Below are 10,474 nucleotides of genomic sequence, written 5' to 3' on the forward strand. Positions count from 1 at the left end.
ATTTGAAAACTACAAAATGTGTAAGAAAGACTATATAAATCCCTTTACATTTTGCTGCCCAGAGAAAACCACTCTTGATCTTTTTTCCCAGGCATGCAGAAATCTGTATAATTGAGATCACCCTGGAAAATATAGATTCGTACTTGTTTTCCCTTTGTCTTTATTTTAAAACATTTTAAATTACGGAATTAGAATAAGGTCAGGAAGGTACAATTCAACAAGTAACATAAAGGAACTACCACTTAAAAAAGAAACCAGGACATGGTCAAGGCTGTTTCACAGTATCCCTTTCCTCCCACAACCTCCTCCCGCCATTGTTACTCAGAGGTGATCACTATCATGGTAAGCGGTTCCTTACTTCTCCTTATACTTTGTCATCTTTTTTTTTTTTTTTTTAAGATTTTGTTTTTAAGTAATCTCTGCACCCACCGTGGTGTTTGATGGTGTTTGATATCCAAACTCACAACCCCTAGAGTTACACTCACCACCGACTGAGCCATCCAGGTGCCTCCTACAGTTTACCATCTTAAGCAAGACAATTAAATTTTCCCCAATTTGAGCTTTATGTAAATAGAATCATACCACATGCATTCTTTTGAGCTTTGCTTTTTTCATTTCATATTATCCTTGTAAAATTCATCACATTGTTGCGTGCAGTTATAGGCGTTTTTAAATTTGTTTTTGTTATCCTTGTAACATTCCATATGTGAATATACCACAATTTGTCCATGATCTTGTTAATCGACATCGGAAGTGTTTATAGTGTGGAGGTGTGGCTAAATATTCTTGACATGTCTCCGGGCACACATTTACACAAGTGTCTCTGGGGGATGCTGGATCATGGGGGTGTTTGGCTCTGATTTTTTCACCTCACACTAAGTAATAAGCATTTATCCATGTAAACAAATATTTATGGAAAACATTACTTCACAGGACTTGTCATTTGCCAACATTCCAGTGTTCGGTTGTCAGACATTTTGATTGTTCTCAGTTTCCCTATGACATATAACACTGTTATAAATATGGTGACCTTAATGATTAATGAAACACTCAGCGTAATTCTCGGTACAAGTAGCTGCCCCACCTCTTTCCTTATAGGTAGTACCACAGATCTTGGCCTCTTTAATTTGTGACTAATATATCAGTTAGGAATAATTTTCAGAAAGGTTGGGCTGGAAACGGCCATTAAGAAATAGATATTCACGGGGCGCCTGGGTGGCTCAGCGGTTAGGCATCTGCCTTCGGCTCAGGGCGTGATCCCGGCGTTATGGGATCGAGCCCCACGTCAGGCTCCTCCACTATGAGCCTGCTTCTTCCTCTCCCACTCCCCCTGCTCGTGTTCCCTCTCTCGCTGGCTGTCTCTATCCTGTCGAATAAATAAATAAAAAAAATCTTAAAAAAAAAAAAAAAAAGAAATAGATATTCACAGTAATAAAAAACCCAGGGTATCCCAAACAGAGGGCATTCCCAGGAAGGAATTAGGAGGCATGAAGACTATGAAAGAAGAGAATGATATGATAGCTCCGGCTTGTTTGGAGCTGGAGACAAGCCAAGCACTGCACTACACGTTTATTGGGGTCATTGTATTGTCCTCTTTGAGATTGCCTTAGGAAGTAATTTCATATTTTCCGGATGATAGAATAGAGGCTGGGAGAAGCTAAACAATGTATCCACATTTATGTGGCTTATAGTGGAAATATGGACCCAATCTCCGGTCTGAGATCGAAGTCCAGCCTTACTCATTGGCAGTGCTACCTCTCTCTGTGATCATGGACAGGATGATTGAGTCTATTCCCTTTTGCTGTCCTCTTAAGAGTAGTTGATAGTTCATTCAGGGCAGAACTCTTTCTACAGTTATAGGAATAGAAATTTAACATTCATGAAGAAGAAAGAGCTGCCCCAGTTCCCTGTATCACCATGTAATCCTCAGTCCTTGCAGACCTCACGAGGGATTCTACTAGCCTCATGTAAAAAGAAAAAAAGAGAGAAACTAGGTCTTTGTCGGTCATTGACCGAACACCAATAATTTTAACCCAGCTCTTTCTACTGTTCTTTTCATGCTTTTCCAAAGCCTTCCCAAATATAATGAGGTCACTCAAATGTACCAAAACCCCTAAATAATTCATATCACCTACCATCTTTTCCTTGATAGGAATTTGTGCTGGTAGAATGCCAAGCAGCTAAAGAAAAGCCTCCTTTGGTCACTAGCCTCTGGTGGTAGTCAGCACGTTCAGATATACGGCTTCTAAGAGTCTACAGTATTCCACAGCAGCAGGAAGAAATTTGAATCCTGGTGTTTGATATCCAAGCCTTCTTGTAGAACATTCACAGGGAAAACACCATTTCTTTAAGTCAGCACCATCCGTAGCACTTTCCTGTGATGAAGAAGTGTTATGCAGCTGCATTGTCTAATACAGCAGCCACCGCTACATGAGGCTACTGGACACTTGAAATGTGGCTAAGGTACCAGATTAGAAAGCTCAGTTAAGGCTGTACGGATCCAGTCTCTCCTTGAGTCTCAGAAAACCTGATGAAAGATAAAGACCGTCTCTCTACGAAAATGTGCATTTGATCATCATACAAACACAAAATCATATCCAATTGCAAGGGGTCCCTACTTAAGAATCCTGACAAAGGGCTGTATGTCCTTTGGTGCTTTTCAAAGCATGATTTCAAGAGAGTTGACTCCCAGGGACCACTGTTCAGCAGAGCTTTGTGCTCCATCCCACCCACTTGGACTTTTGCCATCTTTAGAGTCTGGAGACCCACCGACATGGTAGAGTCCGCCACTGAGCCAGAGTCTAATTTTCTTAGGGGGCAAGAAGAATCTTTTTGCTGGTTATACTACCCACTCCTGCCTTTACCCAGACCATTGCTCCCTGTGTACTAGGATTAGAGTTTCTTCACTGCTACACTTGGCCACGTGTCTTTCCTGTTCACTGACATTAAAAGAACAGTCAGGGGCACCTGGGTGGCTCAGTCGGTTAAGCGTTCCACTCTTGATTTTAGCTCAGGTCATGATCTCAGGGTCGTGAGATCAAGCCCCATGTCAGGCTCTGCACTGACCATGGAGTCTGCTTAAGTTCTCTTTCTCCCTCTCCCTCTCCCACTCCCTGCCCTCTAAAAAAAAAAAAAAAGAAAAGAAAAAAATGTCAGGCTTTTCTTGAGTTCCTTTTCACATGGGGGCTCCAGCGTACTACACTTTAATCAGTGTGGAACAGCCTGCAATGTGAATGTCAAGACATGAAATCTGAGTGACATTACCCTCCCTACATTGGTCACCAGCCCTGTGTTACTTACCAAAGCCTGGTGTTAGGCTTGAGGAGGGTACAGGCTAGGTTTAGAGAATGGATTCTGGAGGACTAGAGCTTTCTACTTTGGTTAAGCATCTGCAGGCTGCAGAGAGGTTGGACCTCAGCATCCTAGAGAGCGAGCACCTTCTGAAGAAGTGAGCCAGGAAGGGAATTTTGGTTGCTATAAATGCTATTATCAAGCGGACAATTGCCTTCAGTAGAACCTGCTTCCTTGAGCTGGGCCCTGGGGGCGGACACCTGATTGGGGATCCCCTGGCTCTTATCTCTGGGTTAAAAGTATTTGTTTCAATAGTGGGAGAACAAGTTGGATTAGGGTAGGTCAGGATGAAGGGAAAGGTAAACATGGTATTAAGTTTCTTGTTCGTTACTTTCTTGAGGCCCCTTATAGGACAGAGAGGGGGAGAAAATGGGGAATAAAGAGACAGGAAGAGTTGAAGGATTGTTGGCAGAAATCCGAGGAGGAAAAATTGAGAGCCTGAGCAAAGACACTGTGAACAAAAAGAAAAGAACTCAAATTTGAGTTATATAGGGGTGACCAAAGTGATACATGGGGGTAGAGCCCACCAGAAGACACTTCTTTTACTCTCCCCAGATTTCACCCTCAGAAACTCCTTGACTAGGCCATCATGGATCACCTGTATCAATCTCTGGAGATCTTTAGAAAGCCTAGAGGCAGAATTCTCATCCCAGATCATATCTTGGCCCAATTCCAGGTAAGGCATCCGTTATCCAATAATGTCCAACTCCTGAACCACCAACGACATACAAGATTATTTATTGGTGTATGATTAGCACCTAGCACAGTGCCTGGCACATAGAAAGTGCTCAGTGGGGCGCCTGGGTGGCACAGAGGTTAAAGCGTCTGCCTTCGGCTCAGGGCGTGATCCCGGTGTTCTGGGATCGAGTCCCGCATCAGGCTCCTCTGCTATGAGCCTGTTTCTTCCTCTCCCACTCCTCCTGCTTGTGTTCCCTCTCTCGCTGGCTGTCTCTATATCTGTCAAATAAATAAATAAAATCTTTAAAAAAAAAAAAAAAGAAAAGAAAGTGCTCAGTGAAACTTGTGAAAGGAATGAATGAGTGAACCTCTGTTCAAGCTTTAAAAAGGAACTTGCTGCACAACAGGTGCAAAATTCCCCCTAACTAAACAATGTGAACAAATGAACTCCCCACAGAAAACCTGACTCAACAAGGTACATGAAACTACAATAAAAAATAAGCTCTCATCCCAGATTCTACCTCAGGTACAGTGGTCATGCTTTAAACATACACTGGGTTTTGTAGTTTATTATGTTGTGTAGGCAGTTTAAAGATAATCCAAATCCCATAAATACACTTTGAGGAGTAGAGTGTAAGTGAATATGACTCAGTCTACATATCCTTCCTATTATCTTAAGTAGATAATAACAAATCATTGTAATTACTGACATTTCTTAATAATGTCAAGAAACTGGCACTCCTTTAAAAAGATAATACTATTTGGATTAACATTTAAAAAAAAAAGAGAATTTCAACTAGGGGTCTGCAGAGGAAAATATACCTAGTAGCCTAGTCATGTATGGGGGTGGGAAGGTGAGAATATCATTCTTTTATTTTAATTCTGGTATTGTTAACATACAGTGTTACATCAGTTTCAAATGTGCAATATAGTAATTCAACAATTCTATACATTACTCAGTGCTCATCACGATAAACTCACTCTTAATCCCCTTCACCTATTTCACCCATCCCCCCCCCCACCTCCCCTCTGGTAACCATCGGTTTGTTCTCTGTAGTTTGTTAATAGCCCATTTTTTGTTTGTTTGTTTCTTTCTTTTTTCTTTGTTCATTTGTTTGTTTCTTAAATTCCACATATGAGTGAAATCATGGTGTTTGTCTTTTTCTGACTTATTTCACTTCACATTATACCCTCTAGATCCAACCCTGTTGTTGCAAGTGGCAAATTTCATTTTTTTTATGGATGAGTAATATTTGTGTGTGTGTGACCTCTTCTTTACCCATTCACCTATCAATGGACACTGGGCTTGCTTCCATAATTTGGCTATTGTAAAAACGCTGCAATAAACAAGTTCGTGTCTTCATGTTCTTTGGATAAATAGGAAGTTTTTGAAATAAAATAAAATAGAATTGAAATTAAAGTTTATTCAGTAGAACTGAAATTTAAAAATTCAGGAGAACTGAAATTTAAAAACAGTAGAATTACTGGGTCATATGGTAGCTCTGTTTTTAATTTTTTGAGGAACCTCCGTACACTTTTGCACAGTGGCCGCGCCAGTTTGAATTTCCACCAACAGTCCTCGAGGGTTCCTTTTCCTCCATATCCTCACCCACACTTGTTTCTTGTATTTTTTATTGTAGCCAAAGAATATCGTTTTTGTGAAAGGTCAGCAATCGCCTGGTATGGCATGTTTTGGGGACTTAGAAAGTAATTTTACCAAAGAAGAAAGATTCTGCAGAGAAATAGTAAACAAGACTGGGAGTAACTAATATAATGTTAGATGTCAATTATGATGTACGTTTTTTATAAAAGGCTGGAAGTGGCAGGACAGAATGGATTCCAATTGTGGAAGTCCTTGAATATAAGGTTAGGAACATTTTAACATTATCCCTTACTCAGGAGAGGATAGTTAAGCAGCTCTTAAGCAAAGGAGCTACATAATGAAGGGTTGGGTCAATCTTAACTGCTAGATCCTAGCAGTATTGTGTGTGATGGTTTTCACAGGAACACATGTAATAGTCATATTAGATTTTTTATGATTTATGCTCGATGGAAATGACCAAGGAATTATTTTGAAATCATAAGATATGCTATTCTCTTCCTGATAGTCATTTAGCCTGTTGTCCGTTAGGACTCCATGAATTACTATTTTGCCCCCTCTGGCTATTGCGCTGTCTCATTTTCCTCTATCCTTCTTTTAATACACTCCCCTGTCTCTGCTTGTCCAGTTCTATAAAAAATTGTTACAGCCAGGGATAAACTTTTCTAAGCGCCTTTTCCAAGGACACATCTCACCTGAGTTTTAGTAGTATTTGCCTTTTGAGTGGGAGGGTGTCATTGTGTTCTTGAAAAATGTTTCCTAACCCACTAATTGTATTTGCTACATGGGTGTCACTATTTCTTTCTTTCTTTTTTTTTTTTTTAAAGATTTATTTATTTATTTATTTGACAGAGAGAGAGACAGCCAGCGAGAGAGGGAACACAAGCAGGGGGAGTGGGAGAGGAAGAAGCAGGCTCATAGTGGAGGAGCCTGACGTGGGGCTCGATCCCATAACGCCGGGATCACGCCCTGAGCCGAAGGCAGACGCTTAACCGCTGTGCCACCCAGGCACCCCGACACTATTTCTTTTTATCCAAGTGGAACTTAGGAAGGTAAATATCTTACCCAAAATCTTCTGTCATGTTAGTGATAGAAGCATGTCTTTTCAGACTCCATTCCTTTACACCTGTTTTGTTGGGGTTTTTTTAAGGATGTTCTCCTCTCCACCTTACTCCCAATTTCACCTTACAAACTCCCATTGAGTTTTCTAAACCCTGTTCAGAAATGCCTTATCTGTGCAACCTTTCCTTATCCCCATGCCCAGTTCTGTCTCCTCTCATCCCCCACCTTCCCCGACAGAAATGATCATTCTGTGGGTTGTACGAACGTCTCTCATTATGCATATTCCTTTATGTGTCTCTTCCCTGTTGGACTGTAGGAGCCTTGAGGTTTCTTCCTTTTGTGTCCCCAGCACCAGGCTGGGTACACAGTGGAGTTCCGTTAATGTTGAGAATCCAAAAGGAGAGAATCAAAAAGCAAAAAGGAAAATTCTAATCTCCTAATAATCTAAGCAGAAGATTAAGGGACAACACCAAAAAACATCTCCACTGAGATTCATGTTTTTCTTCTTTAAAATGTTTGGGAATGGAGGTTTCCCAGCCTTCCTATAGCCATCAAGGAAAGGTCAATGCTGCCCCTCGGGTTCCCCCGTGGACTCCTGCACTTGTGTGCTGAGCTCTTTCCATGACACCTTGACCCCTTCCAAGGTCCCCGCCAGGTGTGGTTACTTTTTCTGCCTCGCTGAGTTTTCAGTGTGGATGCTCACTCTGCCCACTTTGTGCTGGTTTTCTCACGTTTTCTCCACCAAGAACTTTGTTTTCTTCCTCTTGAGGAGATCCGTCCCCACCACATCCTCCTCCACCCACTGGAGAGCAGGCAGGAGGAGGCATTGTCTGGGCCCCCTTGTGTGTTTTTTTACTTAATGTACATTCCTTCCAGTTTTAAAAATCTGTAATCAGATAGGCATGAAGTGTAATCAGTAGGCAGCGAGGACTGAATGAACATGAGCACAATTTATTTAGGGGGCAAGAAAGAAGCCTACATGGGCAGACCAGCTCTTCCAGCTTCTTCTAGCTTCCTACAGTTACAGCCACTGGTACCACTGGCTTAGGGTTGAATCTGGCACGTGGGTCTGGGGAAAGCCAAGTCACAAAGCTTCACACACAGCCCTGTTCTCAGGGTGCCAAAAGAACCAGGGAAGGAGCAAGCAAGTTTCAAGGGCAGGGTGGGGGACCAGTTAGGAGAGGTTGAGGGTGGACAGTTGGGACAAAATTGTGCTGTTAACCCCTTTCAATTCCTCAAATGTATAACAAAGAACGGCCCAGGTGACCTCAAAAAAGACCTAGCTTTAGGGTCTTTATCCAAGTATTTTTCCCCAGTGACACTGTCAGGTCATTGCTCAACCATGCGCCCCCCCCCCCCACCCCCAACCCCTGCATTTCTTTGAGGGAAAAATTCAGGTTAGAGTCAACCCAGGCTAGAAATTGTTGGAAATAGAGAGTTTGGCCTATGAGAAGAGAATGGAGCAAGGTTGACCAGTCCCTTGTGGAGAGGAAGTAGCAAAGAGATAGGAAGCATGAATGGTGTTTTTTGCTTGTATTTTTCTCTAGCAAATCTCCACAAGTAGGAAATTTTAAGCTAGTATAGTGACAGTTTTCCTAAACACATAATATAATCACATAAAACAATTATAATATCATCTTCATGGTGTCTTGAAATTAACAAACATTTTTTTTTAATGCAAATATCTTAGACCTGAAATGTTGACAATGGTTGTAACAGTCAAGGCTGCCATAAGAGGCAGCAGGCAGTTTAGCAGGGAATTTCTTCTAAAGGGTCAACTTGTAGAAGTGTAAGCAGCATTAAGGGAATCAACAAGAAAATGTAAAGTACCCAGAGTCTGGCAAAAGCAGGAAGCCCTTAGTACCTACAGACCTGAAGGAGGAAAGGGAGCTCTGTGAAAGCTGAAGGTGTGGGAGAGGGGCCCCTGGACGGGAGCTGTTTCTGTGGCAGAAGCAGCCACTGCCTGAACTTAGGTGATGAGAAGGGAGGGAGTGGGAAAGAAACACCCATCCTCTGGTTTCCTGCAGGTGCTTCCCATTGGCTGAACCCAGCTGGAAGCCAGAAGGCAAAGAAGACCATTGGTGCCACCCTCAGGGATCAGCCTTCCAGGGCCCAGAGAAAGGCAGAGGAAGGCGGAGAATGGATCTGGGGGAGAGGGGACATGCAGGGAATGACCAAGCCCAGTCAGTGCCAGATGACGGTAAGGAGAGGGAGACTGAGCAAGGCAAGTGCAGGGTGGGATCCTGCCTTTATTAAAATTTAGGTATTGTGTCATTCTGGATTTTTTGCAATAATTCTGTTTTTTAAAAACTATTACATTAAAAATATCATTTATCTTGATTACTGAATTTTTTAGCATTGCCCGCCCTCCACACTCCCTTAAATTTTGTACCATTGACCTCACTCTAATCCTGGCCCTAAAGGGATTCTCTCTGGATAGGGGAATTGTGGGTAGTTTTTATTTTCTCATTTTTGCTTACCTGTATGTTCTAATTTTTCAAGTGAGTGTGTATTCCTTATATAATAAGAACAAATGCAAAATTTTCTTCTTTGAAAGTAGGGATCCTGGGGCGCCTGGGTAGCTCAGTCGGTTAAGCGGTTAAGCTTCTGCCTTCAACTCAGGTCCTGATCCTGGGAGTCCGCTTGCCCCACTCCTTCTGCCCCTCCCCCCCCCCAGCTCATGATCTCTCTCTCTCTGAAATAAATAAATAAAATCTTTAAAAAAAAAAACTTAAAGACAAAAATAGGGACTCTTATTCGTGCAACATGGAGCAGACTCAACAAGAAAATCAAATGTTTGTTGAATGAGTGAATTAAAAAACGTGTGTATCAACTCTATTTCCAAATCCTACCTCTTCTCAGGTTCTAATTCAAATGCCACTTTCTCATGAAACATTTCCTTATATCCCCAATCACATTGGCCTACAAAGGCCTATGCAATGTGTGCACGGGCCACCCCTGTCTCTTTGTGGCCCCCCCTTCCCTCCTGCCAGCTGCCCTCTCCCTCACTTGGTTCCTCTACATCAGCCCCCTCCTGGCTATCGCTCCTGGCACATGGGGAGCAATTGATTAGTATTTGGTAAGTGAATGAACGAATGAATGAATGTAGCCTCTCCCTTTTTTTTGTATCATTCTTGACATAATCTGTTTTGTTCTATATAGGTGTGTATTTATCTTACCTCCACTATTCTTAAGCAACGCAGGCCATCATCCTACTCACTTTGATGTGATCCTTGGTGCCTGGCACATTGCTTGGAACGTAGTTAATGACAACTATTAACAACAATAGTAGGGAGAGTAATTTTTTGAGTGACTACTATGAGCCAAGCCCTGTGTTAAACATTTATAGGTGTCCTTCCCCTCACTTACATATCTAAATGTACTTTACAGCTAAGGAAGGTGAGGCGTAGAGAAGTTGAGTCACATTCCAGAGATCACATTGCTTAATAAGTGGCATGACAGGAAAGTGCAGTCCCAAATTATACCAGATCAGTAGTTCTTAACGTGTAGTCCAGGAAACACTGGGGTTCCCAAGGCCTTTCAATGGGTCCGTATGCTGAAAACCACTCTTATGTGCCTACAGTGATTTTCTCAAGGCTACATACCATGTGCTATCAAACACCTTAAATGCAGAAGTAGGGATAAGAATTCCACTGTCATCTGTTAAGCCAAACACTAAAGAGATTTTCAAAAATGTAAAAGAGTGCCGATTTTTTCACTTCATTTTTTTATGTTTTTTAAAATATGGTTGTTTTTCATAAAACATGTTACTTATGTTAACAT

Source organism: Ursus arctos, unplaced genomic scaffold (assembly GCF_023065955.2).
Source record: "Ursus arctos isolate Adak ecotype North America unplaced genomic scaffold, UrsArc2.0 scaffold_19, whole genome shotgun sequence".
NCBI classification, from domain to species: domain Eukaryota; kingdom Metazoa; phylum Chordata; class Mammalia; order Carnivora; family Ursidae; genus Ursus; species Ursus arctos.